This window comes from Hyperolius riggenbachi, chromosome 7, assembly GCF_040937935.1.
Source record: "Hyperolius riggenbachi isolate aHypRig1 chromosome 7, aHypRig1.pri, whole genome shotgun sequence".
In the NCBI taxonomy this organism is placed as follows: Eukaryota; Metazoa; Chordata; class Amphibia; order Anura; family Hyperoliidae; genus Hyperolius; species Hyperolius riggenbachi.
In genome coordinates, this window is record NC_090652.1 from 21,283,607 (window position 1) to 21,307,075 (window position 23,469).

At 46.4% G+C, this 23,469-nt stretch overlaps 1 protein-coding gene across 1 annotated transcript in view; it reads right to left on the bottom strand.

Moving 5' to 3' along the window:
• Window positions 1-1,175: 1,175 nt before the first annotated feature.
• LOC137524123 (uncharacterized) overlaps window positions 1,176-23,469 on the bottom strand; it is a 240,314-nt gene continuing 218,020 nt past the window's right edge. Inside the window, exon 11 of the mRNA XM_068243658.1 lies at window positions 1,176-5,929. The gene's annotated coding sequence lies outside the window, so the exon portion shown is untranslated. The remainder of the gene's footprint in view (window positions 5,930-23,469) is intronic.

Here is a 23,469-nt window from a genome sequence, read left to right on the forward strand (position 1 = left end):
CCCTTATTTTACAATGCAAGTGATGTGCCTGTTCTGTCTTACACAGGATGAGGGACGGATTTGTACTCTTTACTGCCCAAGGCCACTGTCAGCAGCCCCTCAAGTATAGGTAGCCGGATGACCCTTCCCCATCTCTCCCTCTAGTATAGGAAGCCCATTGACCCTTCCCTCCAGTATAGGTAGCCGGATGACCCTTCCCTCCAGTATAGGTAGCCAGATGACCCTTCCCCATCCCTCCCTCTAGTATAGGAAGCCCATTGACCCTTCCCTCCAGTATAGGTAGCCGGATGACCCTTCCCTCCAGTATAGGTAGCCAGATGACCCTTCCCCCCTCTTCTAGTTTAGATGATGACCCCCCCCCCCCCCTTCCAACCACCATAGGTATCTTGATGACCCCCCCCCCTTCCATCTAGTATAAGAAGCCTGATGACCCCCCCCCCCCCCCCCCTACTTCTGTATAGATCGCCTGATGACACCCCTCTCACCAGTATAAGTAGCCAGGTGAACTTTTCCCTTAGCATAGCCTGCTGTGCTGCTCTCCCACCCTTGATCCTGTGATGCCCTAGGCCATGGCCCTGGCATAAATCCGACCCTACACAGGATGCCTGCCAAGCAAGCAATCTCTGCTGGGCTTTCCTATTAGTAAGCAGTGGCGTAGCTAAGGAGCTGTGAGCCACGATTCAAGTTTTACTTTGGGGCCCCCCAAGCACTCTATACATAACGATTGGCACAAAACCTGCCAAGGGCAACTACAGTGTCAGAGGTGCAAGAAGGGGATGGGGAACAGCTTGTTAATGATTACTACAATTCAAAGCATCTATAGAGGTGATTATTATGAGCACAGGACCAATAGAGAGCTAATACTGTAGTTGAGGGAGGGCCCTTCGAGCCCCTCTGGCCCAAGGGCACCGATGCAGTCGCAACCTCTGCAACCCCTATTGCTACGCCCGTTAGTGAGTACACAATGCTTTGCGAACTTCCTGTAACTGATGAAAAGGTATCTAAAGAAAAAAAACATGGTAGTCTCAACTGAACACCTTTGTGGTGTTCCAGAATTTTTTTTATATACAGTAGATATGTATATGTATATCCATATGTATCTATATTTATAACTTTTTTTTACTTTTTTATCAAAGTTTTTACTTATATCAATAAATCAAAGAAAATTGCTACAAACAAGAGGCAAAGATTAATCATAGAGCACAACATAGACAATTAAAGAGAACCTGCAAACATTCCAATAAGTGATATGGATAACATAAGCGATATGGCCATGCCAATAAACTGCGCTTACATAGGAACATAAACAGGTACATTAATGCAGCACTTTATATAATGTCCCTTTGGCCAAGTAGGGGCATAACCTGATAAAGCAAATTGTTGCTATATCAAACACAAGAATAAAAAATATAATAATTAAAATCAAAATAATATACCAAAAAGGAAAATAACATTAGCAAAAACAACAACATAACCACCATAAACAACCTGCTGGGTTTGGTTCAAACCATCTACTTAATTTCTAATGCTTATTTCTAGAGGACCAGAAATTGTTTTTTTTATCTTTTACTGGACTACTTCTTCAGTGGTAATAAGGTACAGGAAATAGTCAGAGACCAATATAATCATTAGAATCGAACAAGCTGCTCAGTAAGGGGTTGATTCATCAAATGCATTAATATTACCTCACACACACGGCACACAGTAATATTACCCAGCACATGGTGATACTATGTAGCGTACGGGTGTGACTACTGCATGAAACGCTCGTAAACTGACCGTGGTACTCCAGTAGCGTGGCAGCTTCTGCAGTAACAAGAGTGGAAGAAGTTGGAGGGGAGGAGTCATCTTTGTCCACAGGAAAAGACTGGCTAGTGGCCCCACCCACTTCTCACCTGACTTCCTCTTGTAAGTGATAATGGGATGAGGTAGGAGTCTGGACAGAACATAAACTGCTATTCAGCCTAGCCAAGCCTTATCTCACATTAGCACAGGGAGATATGTACCGTATTTTTCGGAATATAAGACACACTTTTTCTCTCCCAAAAAATGAGGAAAAAAAGTCCCTGCGTCTTATATTCCGAAGACAGGGAGACCCCAACTTATGATCGCCCATCGATACAAACGCTGACCCTCCGTGACTTTGGATACTCCCTGCCTTGTCATCCTGTGTGGTTGTCCGGACCCCCGCATGTCCTCTCTGCTGGCCCTGTGTAAGAACAATTAGCGGCAGCACCAGCTCACCTCATCCAGTGTTTCTAGTAGTGGGTGCAGACCTCTCATCTCCCGTGCAGCTCCCCTAGTGACGGATTCTGCTGATGATGTGATCAGCAGAAGCCGGCACTAGAGAACAGTGCCATAGAGGAGAGGCCCACTGATCCCCACTGGAATCGCTGGATATGGAATCGCTAATTGTTCTTACACAGGGCTAGCGGAGGAGACCTGCTGGGGACTGAAAGTCCATGCAGGGAGGTAGGAGGGGACACAGGGGAACACCCAGGGGGAGGAGAGGAAACATGGGAGGGACTGAAGGACCATAAGGGGGGCAGGAGGGGACACAGGGAAATACATAGGGGGACCAGATGAGGGGACACAAAGGTGACATGAGGAGGACACAGGGGGACAAAAGGGGGCAAAGGAGACACACAAGAAGACATAGGGGGACAGAAGGGGACACACAGGGGGAGCAAAGAAGACAAGGTGGACAGAAGAGGACACAGGAGGACACGTGGGGACACAGGAGGACAATGGGGGAGAACATCTACAAGACGCTCCTGGACTATGGACGCACCAGGTTTAGTATACTATATTTTTTTTCTCTGTTTTTTGCCCTCTAAACCTAGGTGTGTCTTATATGCCGGAATGTCTTATATTCCGAAAGATGGTAGTTTGCAAACATAAAATGTCAGGTAGTAAAAAAAAATAAAAATACAAAAATGGTTTCTGCACAATGCAAAGAAAAATTATTGCACTGCAAATTCTGATATAATGCACATAGGACTCTTTGAAAAACATGACATTGGGATATTAAAAACCTAAAGTGATTGCAAGAGACCCCCTACCCTAAACTGCCCAGATATATTCCCTATTATAGAGATAAACTGGAGAGAAAGAGGTAGACAGTTGGGCCAACGCCTTCCACAGTCACCCACAACCTCTCCCATCATCCTATGCTGAAAGGGAGGGCAAGTGGCTCCAGGAGTTACAGTACGTTCCTACACATGGGCAGCCTTAGCTAGGAGGGAGGGTTAGTGGCAGTGACCCCTCCTAGAGTAAGCAGCAGCTCAGAGGGGGTGTGGCAACATTGGACACTCCCTTATCCAGATTTCACAGCATAACAGCATACAATATTTCCTATGATATACATGACAGACATGTTCACAATACTGAAAAATGAGAAACAGGTACATTATTTGGAAGCAGGAAATTTGGGCATCGGTGGATGATTTGGGAGCCGCAAATATCATTAATATGTCGCTCAAAGCAGAAAATTGGGTGCCCGGTAAATATCGTTTTCAACACTAGAACATTAACGTTTTTGAAATATGTTATGGTTTAGAAACTTGCAACGTTATAGTTTTTGTCATATTATTTTGTTTGTATGTACACATTTTACATTATCAAATAGGTTATTGTTTCTATGTTTGTAAGTGTGTTTGTGCAGGAGGAGTGGTTAGGGTTAGGAGTCAGGAAGGGTGTTTGTGCAGGAGGAGTGGTTAGGGTTAGGAGTCAGGAAGGGTGTTTGTGCAGGAGGAGTGGTTAGGGTTAGGAGTCAGGAAGGGTGTTTGTGCAGGAGGAGTGGTTAGGGTTAGGAGTCAGGAAGGGTGTTTGTGCAGGAGGAGTGGTTAGGAGTCAGGAAGGGTGTTTGTGCAGGAAGAGTGGTTAGGGTTAGGAGTCAGGAAGGGTGTTTGTGCAGGAGGAGTAGTTATGGTTAGGAGTCAGGAAGGGTGTTTGTGCTGGGGGAGTGGTTAGGGTTAGTAGTCAGGAAGGGTGTTTGTGCTGGGGGGGAATACAGAGGAGGTAGACAGAGGAGGAACCAGCAGCTGAAACTAGAAGAGGTAGCTAAGGTTGAGCTTTCGGATCGGAACAGTTCTGAGTTCTGACGATCCGCATTGGATTTAGTCTGTTTAGAGTTATATCATGAAACTCTAAATTTTCACTGATCATCCAGCAACAGGAATTTTCAGAAAAAGATATGTTTAAAACAATGGCCTGCGATGGCAAGTGGCACTTAACCTTGGTTAGAAAACCAATTGGTTAGAAAACCAAGAATTAAAGTGTCTGCAAAATGGCCACAGGGTAATCCCCAGTCTCCGGTGGCCACAGTAAAGTTGCAAAATGAGCATTTTTTTAATGAATGGTGGGATCAGGGCATCCCCTTCTTTCACCTAAGGAATATTGCAAGGATTAAACACCTAATTCCTTCAGAGGATCTTCCAACCCTAGTTCATGCCTTCGTCACATCAAGGTTAGACTACTGCAACATCCTCTACACAGGCCTGCATAAGAAAGACTTACGCCGCCTGCAACTAGTACAGAATGCCGCGGCAAGGCGGTTAACGAGCCAGCCCCGCCATTGCCACATAACACCAACCCTGAGCTTACTCCACTGGCTACCGATAAAATGGAGAATTCTGTTTAAGATTGGCTTACTGACATTCAAATCCTTGCACAATCTGGGCCCTGGATACCTGAAGGACTTGTTGCAACTACATCACACCCCCCACAATCTTAGATCAAAAGAACGTAACACCTTGGTCACCCCCAGAGTCCACCTCAAAACCTTTGGAGACAGAGCCTTTTGTCATGCTGCCCCTACACTTTGGAACTCCCTGCCACACCCAATCAGGACAGCTCCATCCCTGGAAGCATTTAAGTCTAAACTGAAAACCTACCTCTTCAGTCTGGCATTCATGAACATCTGACTATCTCCTCTGTAACACAACCCAGCCTGCAACCCTGTATTAATCTGAGACACAGCCATGCGCTTTGAGTCCTATGGGAGAAAAGCGCTTTACAAATGTTATTGTATTGTATTATTGTACTGCATCCAATCCAGAAGAGGGCAATGCGTGGTGTTGCAGTGAGAGGGACTCCTTACTCCAATTGCTTCAGTTAGGGGGCTAGAGGAGAGGAGCAGGGCCGGGGAGGGGGAAGACCGCTGTGGGCATCTCTATTACTGCGGTGCGAGAGGAGCAGGGTTCGGGATGGCATAAGATGCCCCTGCACTATATACACACCAGATTTAGCATTTTCTTTTTCTCTGATTTTTGCCCTCTAAACCTCGTTGTATCTTATAGTTCAGAGCATCTTGTAGCCCGCCGCGTAAAATACAGTAATGATGTGTATGTGTTCGTGCCGTGCACCTGCATGTGCAGCACACACACACTTATTTGCAGCTTCATAGGACCTGATCATGAAAAGCGTGTGGAGCCTGGTGAGTTGTCCTCAGCGGAGATGGTCAATCAGAATGTATTTTTTATATTTACTTTTATACAAACTTATGCAGCTTGGAAATGGACCAATCAAAATCATCAGTTCCTGCATTTGATTGGTAAAAGGGATACATTTGCATAAGCTAACATAACATTGTGATATCCCAGCTTCTAGCAGCTGGCTGAGGTTTTGAGAACCCCCTCCTTCCAGGGCCTCCCATTTGAAGTTAATTTGCATACTAGGATAAATTGTCTCTCATCACTAGTTGTGCTACACTGTCACCTCTGTTGACTCTGTCTCTGAAAACTAAAAGTCTGACTTTTTAAATACCTATGAGTAAATGGGCTGGATCTACAACTAGAATTCCAAAAAATAAACGTCAATAGTCCTTCCCAGATGGTTCTTTTATTTCTTCTGTGTTCTTGGCTATCCTTCACTATTTCTGTTAAGCAGTAGATGGTTAGTCTTCTTCAGCGTTGGGTGGCTTCTTGGACTGTGGTAGGAAGAAGGGGACACACCATTAAACACCAGAAACAAAAAACTCCAACATTTATTTAAAGAGACTCTGTAACAAAATTTTCAGCCTTATTTCTGTTCCTGTTCTAATGTGGTCTGTCTTACTCCAGCCTTTCCTAGTTGCACAGTCGCTGTAATATCTCTGTTATCTAATCTAATCTTCTTTCCTTTGTCAGCTTTGTCGGCTCAGGCAAGAATGTGCTGCTCTGCTTATGATAGGGAGAAGCTATACACACCCTCTCCACGCCCCCTGCAGGCTCTGTATGAGTCACAGACTGAGCTTCTCTGAGCCTATCACAAGCTGGTTATCAGTGTCTTTTGTTAGTAAACACTGCCCAAAACTGGCAGCACAGAGGGGCCCAGGAGAACGTAATGAATAGAATGGTATGCTTTTTATTGTAAGAATTTTAGAGTACAGATTCTCTTTAAAGAGAAACTCCGACCAAGAATTGAACTTTATCCCAATCAGTAGCTGATACCCCCTTTTTACATGAGAAATCTATTCCTTTTCACAAACAGACCATCAGGGGGCGCTGTATGGCTGATATTGTGGTTAAACCCCTCCCACAAGAAACAAGAAAAGTACGTACTCTTGGCAGTTTCCTGTCTGGGAACCTTGCTGCATTGTGGGAAATAGCTGTTTACAACTGCCAAAAACAATGCAGCAGCTACATCACCTGCCAACAGTAAAAATGTTCACTGGAGTTCCTCTTTAAGGTCAGGCACAACACAAGTACTCTGCTTTTTTTGTGAAGTAGTCACCAAAAATATAATTATATTGTAACTTCAGAATATCCACAACTTTTGCTAAACAAAAATTCTAATTGCTCAGAATAGATTTGTTTTACTATGGTTGGAGAACCTGGAGTTGGAGTTATTTGATCAGGATTTACCGTACCTTTCCTAAAAGTGTTTATTAGGAGGCAGAAGATTGCAACCTTCACCTGGTTCAAATCAAAGCATAGCTAGGGCTAGTGAACTGGCGTCATTTCATGCTGATAGTTAAAATAGTCAGTAATATATACATTACTATAGACTAACCCAGTCCCATACACTAACACTAACCCCCCTCTTTATGCTTAACACTAACCCTAACTATCTCCCAACACGTGCATGAAAAAAGGGCGCAGTGAAAAATGGGCCCGGCTGGATAACGAAATGGCGCCGGTGGATAACGAAATTTGATAACGATAAACATAGTTGTGAAACTTGGATAAAGTTAAATAATAACAAAAAGATATTAAAGTTAAAAATCGTTACGTAATTCAACAATACAGCTTACCGTAATCCAACTCCACTCTCACACAGAACTCTCCCCTGGTGGTGCCTAAAACTAACCACTCCAATGGTGGCGCCTAACCCTAACCTCCCCGGTGATGCCTAACCCTAACCACCCCCCGCTCTTGCCTAAAACTAACCGCCACCGCCTAACCCTAACCACTCCCCCTGGTGGTGCCTAACCCTAACCACTCCAATGGTGGCGCCTAACCCTAACCTCCCCGGTGATGACTAACCCTAACCACCCCCCCGCTCTTGCCTAAAACTAACCGCCACCGCCTAACCCTAACCACTCCCCCTGGTGGTGCCTAACCCTAACCACTCCCTCGGCAGAAACACCCTTTTACACATAGTAGCGCTAATATCTTTGATAACGTAAAATCTGTACATAGACACATGCCAAAAACTATAACGTTGCAAGCTTCTAAAATGAGAACATCCTTCAAAAACTATAATGCTCTAATGTTAACAATATTTATCGTGGCACCCTTTTCTTCTGCTTTTTTTGCCGTATTAACGATAACTGCATTAAAGTATATGGTGGCGCCCTTTGCATCCACCCTCATCCTGCGCCCTTTTTTTCCTGCTACCCTCCCAACTGATACACAGTTACACTGCAATGAACCCAGTCCAATTCATTTTTTTTCCCAAGTTTTCTCTTAGGAGATAATTTTTAATATTCTGTTTAAAATAACTTTTCAGCACTTTTCGACTGAAAAAATATCGATTCTGAATCTGATCTCCCAGGCCCTACACACTTTCATTCCCATGGACACAGCTTAAATGATCTTCTGGTAACTGCCCTGGAGGGTGGCTTTACATTACAGAAAGAGAGACTAATAGCAGAAACAAGATTTATACATTGGTTCAAATCTGATAAAATATTGAACAAGGACACCAATTTCTTATATTGGTACTAGTAGACCTAAGCCCGTTTCAAAACGGACTCTAGGTCTGTGTTAAAACCCCGCCTCCCTCTCCTCCCCTCCCCTTCCTTCCCTCTCATCCTCCCCCGTGACCACTGCACAGTCACCGTGCATGCACGGGCCCGCCGCGCTCCCGCTGCACGTCCCTTCTGGCCCCGTCCTCCCTCTTCTCTCCTCAGTCTCTGTTTTCCTCCCTGCACATGCGCAGTAGCGCAAAACATGGGACACACACACACAGGAATTGCAGGGATGGGACACAGAGACAAAGGGGTTTTATTATAGAAGATAAGGGTGATGATAATATTTTAGCTCATAATTCTTTTTCAGCCTACACAAATTGCATCCATTTTGCTTGTAGCTAACTCTTGAACTCAGAATTTACAAAGCCTCTGTGCCAGGCAGAGTCTCAGTTATAATAATAATAATAATATATAATAATAATCCGAACATTTGTATAGCGCTTTTCTCCTGTTGGAATCAAAGCGCTCAAGAGCTGCAGACACTGACTGGGACAGCTCAAGGGGCCACCCTGCAGTGTTAGGGAGTCTTGCCTTGAACTCCTTACTGTATGTGAGGCTTGAGTAAACAAAGAGTCTTATTGTAATGATCTGCTCAGCTGCCTGTGCAGGCAGGCAGCTTTTTGACCATTGTTTAGGGTTGCATGCTGCAGGACTCTGGAAAGGAGACCTTATGTCAGTTTTGCAGCTTGTGCTTGCTGAGGAATTTGCATACGTTGTCATGCAAGTTGCCTGGCCACATTCATTGGAGGCGTGTACTATAAGTACTATGTGTTTCCCACAATGCTTGGCTGGTCATAAGGATTCCTTCCTGTGAAACACTCCTGGAGGAGTGTCAGCCTTACTCTTTGTTTGAAGATCAGCTTAGAGTAATTCCTGGAAACTGTGCTAAGCAGGTTTCCCTACTGCAGTTAGGATTGTTTATCTGTTTTGTTTGTCTGTTGCGATTGTCCTGTCCCAGCGGTGGTCGACAGGAAATCGTTCTGATCTCTGTTCTTGGAGCATAGCTGGTGCAGCGGTTGCTACCAGCTATCTCTTCTGATCTGCCTCCCTGGATCGTACTAGCCTCTTTTCGCTAGTGCTGTGGATCCTTCTGTTCTGCCTCCCTGGATCGTACTAGCCTCTTTTCGCTAGTGCTGTGGATCCTTCTGTTCTGCTACTCTGTACCTGGATCGCACAGTGGCATCCTGCGCTAGTGCTGTGGATCCTTCTGTTCTGTCTTCCTGGATCGCGCTAGCCACTTTCGCTAGTGCTGTGGATCCTTCTGTTCTGTCTGTCTGAATCGCACTTGCCCTAGCGTTAGTGGCAGTGGATTCCTCTGGTCTGGATCTTGGAGCTAACCTCGGCTGCGGTCGCTGCTGGTTACTCCTTCTGTTTGTCGTGTGCTTGGATCACACTGCTCTGACAGCAAGAGCAGTGGATCTTTCTGATACCTGGTTCGCACTGGCTCTGACGGTAAGAGCAGTGGTTCCTGTTTGATCGATTCTCATTGTCTGTCTGTTTGCGTGCGCTTGCTGGTGCCTGCGGTAAGGCAACCGTGTAGCAAGCGCGGTTGTGTGGTGTCTGTCTTGTCTTGGTTAGTTAGGCGTGCTTGTCCCTGTTGTGCTTATCACGCGGGGACCGCGCACGAACGCGTGCACTGTTGCGAATGAGTGCGGTGTTCGCGTTCGTTGTTTTCTTTATCTTCTCATTGTATGATTTGCTGTGCCTTTGCTATCCCCGTATTCTGTTCTGATCTGCCTTGTGTTGCTTCTGGCAATCGCCTTCTTGCGGTTGCGTTTCTGTTTCATATCTGCTGTTGTGTTTGCGCTGTCGCGGGGTGGCGACTAGGTTGGCGCACACACATACAACCTGTCCCTTTGCTCGTTCTCATTCGCAATCGCTTCTCTTGCGATTGCGTTCTGCGCTTCGTACAATTCCTGTCTGGCATTTGTGGAGGTACAGAGGATTGGTTCCTCTGCACTCCCCAGCGCCATCTGCCGGCAGGAATTTCCCTCTACGGGTGCGTAGCACCTTTTGCTGGGTTCCTGCAATTATACGCTTGTGGAGGATTTCCGCCGTATCAGCGCACGCGTTGTGCGCTGATCACGGAGAAAGTTCCACAATCGTTACACTTATCCATTTGTCATAAATGAGCTAACATCCTCTCAAGACCCTATTTCGATGTATTGTTTCAATTAAGACATCTTAATGGCATGTATATGTATTTATGTTTCCCCCCAAAAAATCTATGTATCCCCTTTTGATGTTGCATGTTTATAGCTGTGTGCTCCAACAACTTATCAGCATACAGGATTCGCGTCTGATGAAGGTGGAATAACTTACTCTTATTTTTTTTAGTAAGTCAATAAATGATCCTCACTCAAAAATGTTTGCTTAGTGAGAGGAGAATATTGTTAGTACATTGGAGATTACATGCAGGGAAGTATCTGGAGAGGAACCGGAAATTTGGGCGCCTTTGGCTAATGAACTATTTGGGCTTCTTCTAGACACTAAGGCAAAACATTGGCTACTGGGTGCCCAAAGAAGAAATTAGGGCACCTGATAAATAGCGGGTGCCAGGCCTGCCCAATTTTCACAATTGGTGTTAAGATAAATATTGTTTTCAAATTCACTTTAACCACTTGCCGACCGCCTACTTCATATTGGCGGCGGCAAAGTGGCAGCCCCAGGACCACGTAACGCAGATTGGCGTCAGGTCCTGGGGCACTCTCTGGCCGGGGATCGCGCGCTGGGATGCGCGCGCATCCACCGGCAATAGGCTCCGCCCACCCGCGACATCAACCCGCCGGCCAATCGGAAGCGCCGGCGGGTTGTTAACCCGACGATCCCCGGATAGGAAGCGTATAATACGCTTTGTAATGTTTACAAAGTGTATTATACAGGCTGCCTCCTGCCCTGGTGGTCCCAGTGTCCGAGGGACCACCAGGGCAGGCTGCAGCCACCCTAGTCTGCACCCAAACACACTGATCTGCCCCCCCCTGCCCCCTGATCGCCCACAGTACCCCTCAGACCCCCCCCTGCCCACCCCCCAGACCACCATTTGCACACAATCACCCCCCTAATCACCCATCAATCACTCCCTGTCACTATCTGTCAACGCTATTATTTTTTTTAGTCCCTAAACTGCCCCCTGCTCCCTCCTGATCACCCCCCCACCCCTCAGATTCTCCCCAGACCCCCCCAGACCCTCCCCCCCTGTGTACTGTATGCATCTATCCCCCCTGATCACCTGTCAATCACCCGTCAATCACCCATCAATCACCCGTCAATCACCCCCTGTCACTGCCACCCATCAATCAGCCCCTAACCTGCCCCTTGCGGGCAATCTGATCACCCACCCACACCAATAGATCGCCCGCAGATCCGACATCAGATCACCTCCCAAATCCATCGTTTACATCTATTCTCTCCTCTAAACACCCACTAATTACCCATCAATCACCCCCTATCACCACCTGTCACTGTTACCCATCAGATTAGACCCTAATCTGCCCCTTGCGGGCACCCAATCACCCGCCCACACGCTCAGATTGCCCTCAGACCCCCCCCCCCCTTATCAATTCGCCAGTGCAATATTTACATCTGTTATTCCCTGTAATAACCCACTGATCACCTGTCAATCACCCATCAATCACCCCCTGTCACTGCCACCCATCAATCACCCCCTGTCACTGCCACCCATCAATCAGCCCCTAACCTGCCCCTTGCGGGCAATCTGATCACCCACCCACACCAATAGATCGTCCGCAGATCCGACATCAGATCACCTCCCAAGTGCAGTGTTTACATCTCTTCTCTCCTCTAAACACCCACTAATTACCCATCAATCACCCCCTATCACCACCTGTCACTGTTACCCATCAGATTAGACCCTAATCTGCCCCTTGCGGGCACCCAATCACCCGCCCACACCTCAGAACGCCCTCAGACCCCAGCCCTGATCACCTCGCTAGTGCATTGCTTGCATCTATTTCCCCCCCTCTAATCACACCTTGAGACACCCATAAATCACCTCCTGTCACCCCCTAGCACACCTACCCATCAGATCAGGCCCTAATTTGCCCCGTGTGGGCTCCTGATCACTCGGCCAAACCCTCAGATCCCCCTCAGACCCCCTTCCGATCACCTCCCCAGTGCATTGATTGCATCTATTTTCCCCTCTAACCGCCCCCTGAGACACCCATCAATCACCTCCTGTCACCCCCCTAGCACTCCTATCCATCAGATCAGGCCCAATACATCCTGTCATCTAAGAGGTCACCCTGCTTATGACCGTTTCCACAAAATTTGCCCCCTCATAGACCACCTGTCATCAAAATTTGCAGATGCTTATACACCTGAACAGTCATTTTGAGAAATTTGGTTTCCAGACTACTCACAGTTTTGGGCCCGTAAAATGCCAGGGCAGTATAGGAACCCCACAAGTGATCCCATTTTAGAAAGAAGACACCCCAAGGTATTCTGTTAGGTGTATGATGAGTTCATAGAAGATTTTATTTTTTGTCAAAAGTTAGCGGAAATTGGATTTTTATTGTTTTTTTCACAAAGTGTCATTTTTCACTAACTTGTGACAAAAAATAAAATCTTCTATGAACTCACCATACCCCTAACGGAATACCTTGGGGTGTCGTCTTTCTAAAATGGGGTCACTTGTGGGGTTCCTATACTGCCCTGGCATTTTAGGGGCCCTAAACCGTGGGGAGTAGTCTAGAAAACAAATGCCTCAAAATGACCTGTGAATAGGACGTTGGGCCCCTTAGCGCACCTAGGCTGCAAAAAAGTGTCACACATGTAGTATCGCCATACTCAGGAGAAGTAGTATAATGTGTTTTGTGGTGTATTTTTACACATACCCATGCTGGGTGGGAGAAATCTCTCTGTAAATGGACAATTGTGTGTAAAAAAAATCAAAAATGTGTCATTTACAGAGATATTTCTCCCACCCAGCATGGTTATATGTAAAAATACACCACAAAACACATTATACTACTTCTTCTGAGTACGGCGATACCACATGTGTGACACTTTTTTGCAGCCTAACTGTGCTAAGGGGCCCAAAGTCCAATGAGTACCTTTAGGATTTCACAGGTCATTTTGAGACATTTGGGTTCAAGACTACTCCTCACGGTTTAGGGCCCCTAAAATGCCAGGGCAGTATTGGAACCCCACAAATGACCCCATTCTAGAAAGAAGACACCCCAAGGTATTCCGTTAGGGGTATGGTGAGTTCATAGAAGATTTTATTTTTTGTCACAAGTTAGCGGAAATTGATATGTATTTTTTTTTTTTCACAAAGTGTCATTTTCCGCTAACTTGTGACAAAAAAAAAATCTTCTATGAACTCACCATACCCCTAACGGAATACCTTGGGGTGTCTTCTTTCTAAAATGGGGTCACTTGTGGGGTTCCTATACTGCCCTGGCATTTTAGGGGCCCTAAACCGTGAGGAGTAGTCTAGAATCCAAATGCCTCAAAATGACCTGTGAATAGGACGTTAGGCCCCTTAGCGCACCTAGGTTGCAAAAAAGTGTCACACATGTGGTATCGCCGTACTCAGAAGAAGTAGTATAATGTGTTTTGAGGTGTATTTTTATACATACCCATGCTGGGTGGGAGAAATCTCTCTGTAAATGGACAATCATGTGTAAAAAAAATCAAATAATTGTCATTTACAGAGATATTTCTCCCACCTAGCATCTGTATGTGTAAAAATACACCCCAAAACACATTATACTACTTCTCCTGAGTACAGCGGTACCACATGTGTGGCACTTTTTTGCACCCTAAGTGCGCTAAGGGGCCCAAAGTCCAATGAGTACCTTTAGGATTTCACAGGTCATTTTGTGACATTTGGTTTCAAGACTACTCCTCACGGTTTAGGGCCCCTAAAATGCCAGGGCAGTATAGGAACCCCACAAATGACCCCATTTTAGAAAGAAGACACCCCAAGGTATTCCGTTAGGAGTATGGTGAGTTCATAGAAGATTTTATTTTTGTCACAAGTTAGCAGAAAATGACACTTTGTGAAAAAAAACAATTAAAATCAATTTCCGCTAACTTGTGACAAAAAAAAAAAATCTTCTATGAACTCACCATCCTCCTAATGGAATACCTTGGGGTGTCTTCTTTCTAAAATGGGGTAATTTGTGGGATTCCTATACTGTCCTGGCATTTTAGGGGCCCTAAACCGTGAGGAGCAGTCTTGAAACGAAATTTCTCAAAATGACCTGTGAAATCCTAAAGGTACTCATTGGACTTTGGGCCCCTTAGCGCAGTTAGGGTGCAAAAAAGTGCCACACATGTGGTATCACCGTACTCAGGAGAAGTAGTATAATGTGTTTTGGGGTGTATTTTTCCACATACCCATGCTGAGTGGGAGAAATATCTCTATAAATTGACAATTGTGTGTAAAAAAAATAAAACAATTGTCATTTACGGAGATATTTCTCCCACCCAGCATGGGTATGTGTAAAAATACACCCCAAAACACATTATACTACTTCTCCTGAGTACGGCAATACCACATGTGTGGCACTTTTTTGCAGCCTAACTGCGCTAAGGGGCCCAAAGTCCAATGAGCATCTTTAGGCTTTACAGGGGTGCTTACAATTAGGCACCCCCCCCCCCCCAAAATGCCAGGACAGTGAACACACCCCACAAATGACCCCATTTTGGAAAGTAGACACTTCAAGGTATTCAGAGAGTAGCATAGTGAGTCCGTGGCAGATTTCATTTTTTTTTGTCGCAAGTTAGAAGAAATGGAAACTTTTTTTTTTGTTTTTTTTTGTTACAAAGTGTCATTTTCCGCTAACTTGTGACAAAAAATAAAATCTTCTATGAACTCACCATGCCTCTCACTGAATACTTTGGGATGTCTTCTTTCCAAAATGGGGTCATTTGGGGGGTATTTGTACTATCCTGGAATTTTAGCCCCTCATGAAACCTGACAGGTGCGCAGAAAAGTCAGAGATGCTTGAAAATGGGAAAATTCACTTTTGGCACCATAGTTTGTAAACGCTATAACTTTTACCCAAACCAATAAATATACACTGAATGTTTTTTTTTTTTATCAAAGACATGTAGCAGAATAACTTTCGCGCTCAAATGTATTGGAAATTTTACTTTATTTGAAAAATGTCAGCACAGAAAGTTAAAAAAGTAATTTTTTTGACAAAATTCATGTCTTTTTTGATGAATATAATAAAAAGTAAAACTCGCAGCAGCAATCAAATAGCACCGAAAGAAAGCTGTATTAGTGACAAGAAAAGGAGGTAAAATTCATTTAGGTGGTAGGTTGTATGACCGAGCATTAAACCGTGAAAGCTGCAGTGGTCCGAATGGAAAAAAAGGCTCTGGTCCTTAAGGGGTTTTATGACTGCAGTCCTTAAGTGGTTAAGAATTACAATATTGTAAATTGTTGTTTTGAACTTCATTATCTTACAGATTTATCACTTGTTTTAACGTTATTTGCCAAGAAGAAATTTGGACTGCCGCCTGAACCTTCCAAACGAAATTTTTCATTTTTAGATTTATAATCATGTAAATTATAATTTTGAACTGTAATATCTTAGAAATGTATCACTTTTTGTATTAACGTTATTTGGAGCGGAGATAGGGAGTTTTAGGGATAGGCATCAGGAAGGGGGGCTTTAGGGTTAGGTGCCACCAGGAGGGTATAAGGGTTAGGCTCCACCAGGGGGTCTAAGGGTTAGGCACCTCCGGGGGGACTAAGGGTTAGGTCCCACCACCAGGGGGGTTTTAGGGTTAGGCTCCCCAGGGGGTCTAAGGGCTAGGCACCTCCGGGGGGAATAAGGCTTAGGTCCTACCACCAGGGGGGTCTTAGGGTTAGGCTACACCAGGGGGTCTAAGGGTTAGGCATCTCCGGGGGGACTAAGGGTTAAGTCCCACCACCAGGGGGGTTTTAGGGTTAGGCTCCCCAGGGGGTCTAAAGGGCTAGGCACCTCCGGGGGGACTAAGGGTTAGGTCCCACCACCAGGGGGGTTTTAGGGTTAGGCTCCCAAGGGGGTCTAAGGGCTAGGCACCTCCAGGGGGACTAAGGGTTAGGTCCCACCACCAGGGGGGGTTTTAGGGTTAGGCTCCACCAGGGGGTCTAAGGGTTAGGCACCTCTGGGGGGACTAAGGGTTAGGCCCTACCAGGGGGGTCTTAGAGTTAGGCACCACCAGGGGGGGTTTAGGATTAGGCACTAGTACTACCACAGGGGGTCTTAGAGTTAAGCATCAGTGTGTGTGTGTGGGGGGGGGTGATCCTGTGTGAGAGTAGGGTTAGGCATAGTTGTAGTAAAATATCAGTGATATTCACCAGTGTTTTACTATGCTTAATATGACTGTAACAATATTTTTGTTTTCATTGTTATAGATGATATTTTGTGATTTTATTACCGTTATTTTATCATATTTATTATTCTATGTTAGATAAAGATGAAGAAACAAAATAAACATTTATAGACAATAGCTTAAAATGTCAGCTACACCTCATGCCCTTTTTTTCCACGTGCCCTTATTTGATGTATGCGTCTGAAGACAAGTGTAATTTTAGTAGGAAGGGTTGAGGCTGTAGAGAGCTTTGTAGGGGAGGGTAAGAATCTTGAATTCTATCCTTTGTGTAATAGGCAGCCAGCGTGGGGACTAACAGAGGGGGTTAGCGTTAGAGGAGTGAGAACAGGATGAGTTATGCTGCAGGATTCATAACAGACTGGAGTGGAGGCATGGAGGCAGATGGTTAGTGAGGAGGCCACACAGAAGGGCGTCGCAGTAGTCAAGATGTGAGAATGTTGGCATGCACAAGAAGTTTGGTAGTGCCCTGGGTGAGAAAGGGGAAAATTCACATCTCACAACTTTTTGAGATGAGAAAGAGGGACACTTAAGCCACGCCCCTGCCACACCCCGTCACACCCCTAGTCACGCATACCATGACAATTTCACAAGAAAAATATGTTGTTTTATAATTCAAACCACACTGGTCCTTTCTATCCTGGTTCAATTTACTTTATATTTTAACTTTTTAAAATGAGTACTATATCAATTTAAAGGTTGGGAATAAAGTTTAGAGTCAATCAAACACATTTTTTTGGTAGAGAAATATATATATTTACATAGAAAGAGGGACAAAGTCCTGAAAGAGGGACAAATGAGGAGGAAAGAGGGACAGGGGGACTGGGCTCCTAAAGAGGGACTGTCCCTCCAAAAGAGGGACAGTTGGGAGCTATGCAAATTCGGGAAATGGAGGCTGAAGAAGGGAATTGAAGGTAAAAAAAAAAGCTTTTGGGGATTGTGGGACAGGGAGGAGAAGAAGGAATGTTTAGCTGCTGAGAGGGTCTGTCTAAGTTTATGTAACCCAGGTACGGCACTAGTGCAAAAACAATTTACATGAGCACTTCACAAGACGCCCTTCATAAACTAAAGGCTCATACACACGTCATCCGGTCATTTGGACCTCAAATCGTGCATGTGTACAGTCGGGCATTTAGGTGATAATGCTAGTTTTGACAGATCCGGCAAGCCGGACGTCCAAATGACCTGTTGTTTTGTAAAATCCGACGTGTGTATGAGCCTTAAGACTAGTCCTCTCTGCAGCTAAACATACCCACTTCTTCTCTTTTTTCTCCTCCCTGTTCTACAATACTAAACAGCTGTTTTCCTATTAGGTGATAATTACAGCATAGCAAGAATGAAGAGCCCATACAGCTAGGTGAATGCTGAGGTCCACAGGCCCAGGTCCCATCCGCTCAGGGGCGGCGCCAGGTGGGTGCTTTGGGTGCTGAAGCACCCCCTCAAATTCTCCAAGCACCCTATTAGCACCCCTAAAAAAACAGGTGCTGATTTGAAATTTTTAAAAAAAATTTCTTTTCATACAGCGCCGCTCTGTTGCTTTAATTTTTCCCAGACACTAGCCCAGCCCCAGCCCCATCTAGCATGCCACTCACGCTGCTGTGCTCTGCTCAGGCTCCCCCTTGCTGTGTGCTCCCCGGCGATTGATGTCAGAAGTTCTGTGCGCAACGCACTCGGCCAGGCAGCATAAAACTGCGCGTGCAGCATGGTGTCGGCGTGGTGAGGGCGGAGCCGTGGGCGTGAGGAGAGAGGGAGCGCGGAGACGAGAGCCGAGCAGTGAGAGAGAGACCGTCAGTCAGAGCCTGGACTGGAGACAGAGAGCGGGGAGGTCTGGAGTCGGAGAGAGGAGAGCCAGTCCCATTGTGTGAGTGAGGGAGGCCCAGTTCAGCGCGGCCATCGGGTGGGGAGGGGTTGGGGCCCCTTTTGCTGTGTCATCATCATTGCCTGCCGGCGATGCCAGGGCCAGCCAGGCCCACTGGGCCTGGCTAGGCTGGCTCACACTCTAATCCTGTCAGTGTAATGTCCATACTATATTTATATAGCAGTAACATCTTATCAAGCACTTTACAGAGGACATAGTCAGGTTCTCGGAAGAGCTCACAATCTAATCCGACCATACTCTTATATCCTACCATATCATTATGTATTTATATAGCACTGGAATATACTCCAGCACTTTACCACGCCCCTCTTTTGATGGCCATGCTCCTCTTTTGTTGGTCACGCCCCTCTTTTTGGGCACACCCCTCTTTTTTGGCCACGCCACCCCAATTTTTTAGCGGGGCGCTTTAAAATTATCCAGCACCTGCGTAGCACCCCCCCAAAAAAACTCCTGGAGCTGCCACTGAATCCGCTGTATCTGCTATTCCAAAAACCTCCAAACAGGCCCTAAATCTTGGAAATCAACTATTGCACCTTTTTTCCAAACATGCAGATCTCATGGATCGATATCTACTGATACTGGGGCGCTGCAATGTGTAGTATCATAACATACACACAACGCAACCAAAAGCAAAGTTTGTAGTGGCATGGGATACAACACACACAAAGAAGAAAAAAATGACCAACGTACACTTTTATTAACTGACAAAGGCCTTAATTCACTAAAAGGCCGTTCAGTAAAATAGTTTAGGTTGGTAAAAATTTTTTGGTAATTTACCGAACAACCATGCCTCAATTCACTAAGCCCTGCTCAGTAAGTGTCACTTACCAGCCGTGTAGCAGGTCAGCAGTGAGGCAGGGAGCTGTATGTATGAGTCATAGGTTTTCTGCCCAATACATCCCTGATATCCCTTTAGATGTGCTTCAGCCACCAGAGGGAACACTTCTGTATAACAGTATACAGATTTTCACATCTGAAGGAATGCAGAAAAGCCTCATAAAAAGTCACCTTCCCCTGCTGTGCTACAGTAAGACCCGCCTTCCACCGTGTCAGGCTAAATCAGCTTGAGAAGCAGTGCTGTGTGGATCTTCCTGTTGTCTGCCTGGCTCTCCTTTTTGGCTGTCTGGCAATGTTACTGCTTAGAGAGACCATGGAGACAGTGAGTTCTTGGCTGGTCAGAGCTGGAAAAATAAATCAAAAACTTTTGCCCGATTTACCGAATGCGTAAATCTTTGTGAATTGCAATTTCTTGCCATTTCTTGAGGTATTTAACAGACTAGTCGGACATTTACCTAACTAGTTGGTGATTTTCTGTGCGGTAGCAGGTTTAGTGAATTGGCATTTGGCAAGGTGATTGGTAAAATCAGCTTTTTTTGCATTACCAATTGCGTTAATGCTTAGTGAACTGAGGCCAATGCGTGTATTAGTGCACAAATCAGCGTCCGTTATAACGCTATGCAACATACTAGTGATAATATACAGAGAATTCAGGTCTATAGCAGACCACTGATGTATGGTAAGATCAGTAGAGATGGCTCGAAATCTCCGATTTTAGGTTCACGAACTTCGAACTTCGCAAACTTCTGCAAAACTTCCGGTTTGCGCGAACTTCGCGAACCGTAATAGACTTCAATGGGGAGATGAACTTTGAAAACTACAAACATTTGTGCTGGCCACAAAAGTGATGGAAAAGATGTTTCAAGGCGTCTAACACCTGGAGTTTGCAGGCAAAGTGGGATACACACCAAAAGTCCCGGGGAAAGTCCCGCACAGCTGCGTTTTAAGGGCAGAAATCACATTGCAATGCTGAATTGGAGGCATAAAGTGCTTTCAAACATCTTGCATGGGTATACATCAATCAGGGAGTGTAATTAGTGTACTGCTTCACACTGACACACCAAACTCACTGCGTAACGCACTGAAAACACCAGTTTGTGTAGTGACGGCCGTGCTGGACTGGTGCGCACCATGGCGAGAGTGCAGGCCATGGCGGTTTTCAAGCCCATATGGTCGCCGGGGTGTGGTAACTCAATGATAGAACAACAGTGACTGTCCAGCTGATCAAATTTGGTCTGACCACAATGAAGCAACAACCTTATTATCTTTGGTGTGCCACCCCCCCAGACACTCATATAGCCGGCGGTCATTGCTTCATTGTGATACGCAAGCCCCTTCACCGCGTCAAGGTAATGATCACAAAGGGGAATTGACACATGTACATGCCTTTTGTTTTGTTGTTGCAGCCGCAGTGCAGCCAGAAAAATTAGGCAGGCATGTATGTACACGCACCAGAAAAATTGTTATTGTTTTTGTTAGAAATTCAGGAATCCAGCTGGAGTCCTGGACCCTGTTGGTGGTGGTGGAGAAGGCAGTCAAGCGGCCTGCAGGAAGAGATGCTGTGTGGGGAGAGACTTAGTCTTGGGGCAGGCAGTCACACAGCATGCAGGCAGAGATGCTGTGTGTGGGGACTAACTTAGTCTTTGGGCAGGCAGTAGCCCTCTGGGATCCATGCCTCATATATTGATAAAGGTGAGGTACTGAACACTTTTTTGACCTAGGCGACTTCTCTTCTCACTGACATGCCTCCAGCTGAGCTTGAGGACGCTTGAGGCAGGGCAAGCCAGAAGTTGGATGTGACAGCTCTGGCCACAGGTCAAGCCTGCGCACCCAGTAGTCCAGGGTTCATCGCTGTTGTCTACATCAGCAGTTAAGGCCAGGTAGTCGGCTACCTGCTAGTCCAGACGTTGGTGGAGGGTGGATCCGGAAGGGCTAAGGCAAGGCGTTGGACTAAAGAATGTCCACATATCTGACATCAACATGAGATCGCTGGAGCGTCCTGTCCTTGCCTGCGTGGACAATGGACATTGGAAGAGGTGGAAAATTACTGGCAGTGGCACCTTTATTCCTTTGTGCTGTGAGATCTCCCTTAAACACACTGTAAAGTATACTTGCCAGCTTGCGGTGCAAGTGCTGCATCCTTTCTGCCTTCTGGTGATTTGGTAACATCTCCGCCACTTTGTGCTTATACCGAGGGTCTAGTAGAGTTGTCACCCAGTACAGGTCATCCCCATTGAGTTTTTTTATACGGGGGTCCCTCAACAGGCTGGAAAGCATGAAAGCCCCCATCTGCACAAAGTCGGATGCCGACATACTATCCATCTCCTCTTGCTCTTCCTCAGTGATGTCAGGTAAGTTCTCCTCCTCCCCCCAGCTACGAACAATACCACGGGAAAGGTGAGCAGCACAAGCCCCCTGCGACACCTGCTGCGGTTGTTCTTCCGCCTCCTCCTCAAAAAAAAACACCTTCATCATCTGACTCCTCTACCCTAGGCGACTTTTCCTCCTCCTCCCCACTCCTTTGTGCTGCCGCAGGTGTTGAGGAAACATCTGGTTCTGCTGATGCTTGTTCCCACTCTTTCGCCTCTTCCTGGTCACGCTCGTCCACAGCTTGATCCACCGCTCTACACACGGCACGCTTCAGGAAGAAAGCATATGGAATCAAGTCGCTGATGGCACCTTCACTGCGACTCACTAGGTTGGTCACCTCCTCAAACATGCATGAGTGTCCAGTACTTTGGCAAGAAAATGCCCAGCTCCCAGATACTTAGACACAAATTTTTGAATTACTAGATTCAGCACATGTGCCATGCAGGGTACATGTGTCAACTTTCCCAAACTCAATGCCGAAATGAGATTGCTGCCATTGTCACACACCACGTTGCCGATCTCCAGTTGGTGCAAGGTCAGCCACTGTTCCACCTGTTTGTTCAGAGCAGCCAGGAGAGTTGCTCCAGTGTGACTCTCGGCTTTGAGGCAAGACATGTCCAAGATGGCGTGACACCGCCGTACCTGGCATGCAGCATAGGCCCTGGGGAGCTGGGGGTGTGTAGCTGGAGAGGAGATCACAGCACCAGTAGAGTAGCACTGCCACTCAGCAAAGGCGGAGGATGACAGCAAAGAGGATGTAGCAGGTGGAGTAGGAGGAGGAGAGGAGGTGGCAGCAGGCCTGCCTGCAAGCCGTGGAGGTGTCACAACTAGATCCGCTGCACAGCCACATACCCCCTGCTTGCCAGCGGTCACCAGGTTGACACAATGTGCCGTTTAAGTAATGTACCTGCCCTGACCGTGCTTTCCAGACCAGGCATGCGTGGTCAGGTGGACCCTTGACCCAACGCTGTATGCCAGAGATGACACCACTTGCCTTTCAACTCCATGGTACAGTTTGGGTATCGCCTTTTTTGAGAAATAATTGCGGCCTGGTATCTTCCACTGCGGTGTCCCAATCGCCACAAATTTCCAGAAGGCCTCAGAGTCCACCAGCTAATATGGTAACAGCTGGCGAGCTAACAGTTCCGCCAAGCCAGCTGTCAGACGCCGGGCAAGGGGGTGACTGGCAGAAATTGGCTTCTTCCCCTTAAAGATTTCCCTCACGGACACCTGGCTGCTGCTGTGGGCAGAGGAGCAGGAACCGCTCAAGGTGAGAGGCGGAGTGGAGGAGGGTGGCTGTGAAGGTTCAAGGGAGAAAGCTGCTGAAGATAATGCACCTGAAGGAGGAAGAGGAGAAGGAGGGTGGCATTGCTTTTGTGTGTTGCTTTTGCTCAGGTGGTTTTCTCATTGCCGTTTGTGCTTTTTCGATATGTGCATTCATAAGGCAGTTGTCCCTACGCAGGTCTTGGCCTTTCCACGGCTCAATTTTTGGTGGCAGAGAGTACAGATGGCATTGCTCATATCTGAGGCAGACACACAAAAAAATTCCACACAGCTGAACCCCCCTGGGGTGATGGCACTATGGTGGCGTCAGCAGTTGACGTTGAAGGGCATGTTGGCTGGCTGTCCATAGGTGGCGATAGATGCCGCCGGACACTGCCACCAGCTGTTTCTGATGATGAGCTCCCCCTGCTTCTTTCAGCAACTCGTCTCCTCCTATTCCTCTCTGACTCCCCTTCTGAACTGTCCCCCTGGTCATGATGACTAGTAGGATCCCACGTGACATCCATGGAAGTATCATCATCATAATCATCGTCATAATCATCCTCCACAGCTTCGCTTGTATAAGACACCT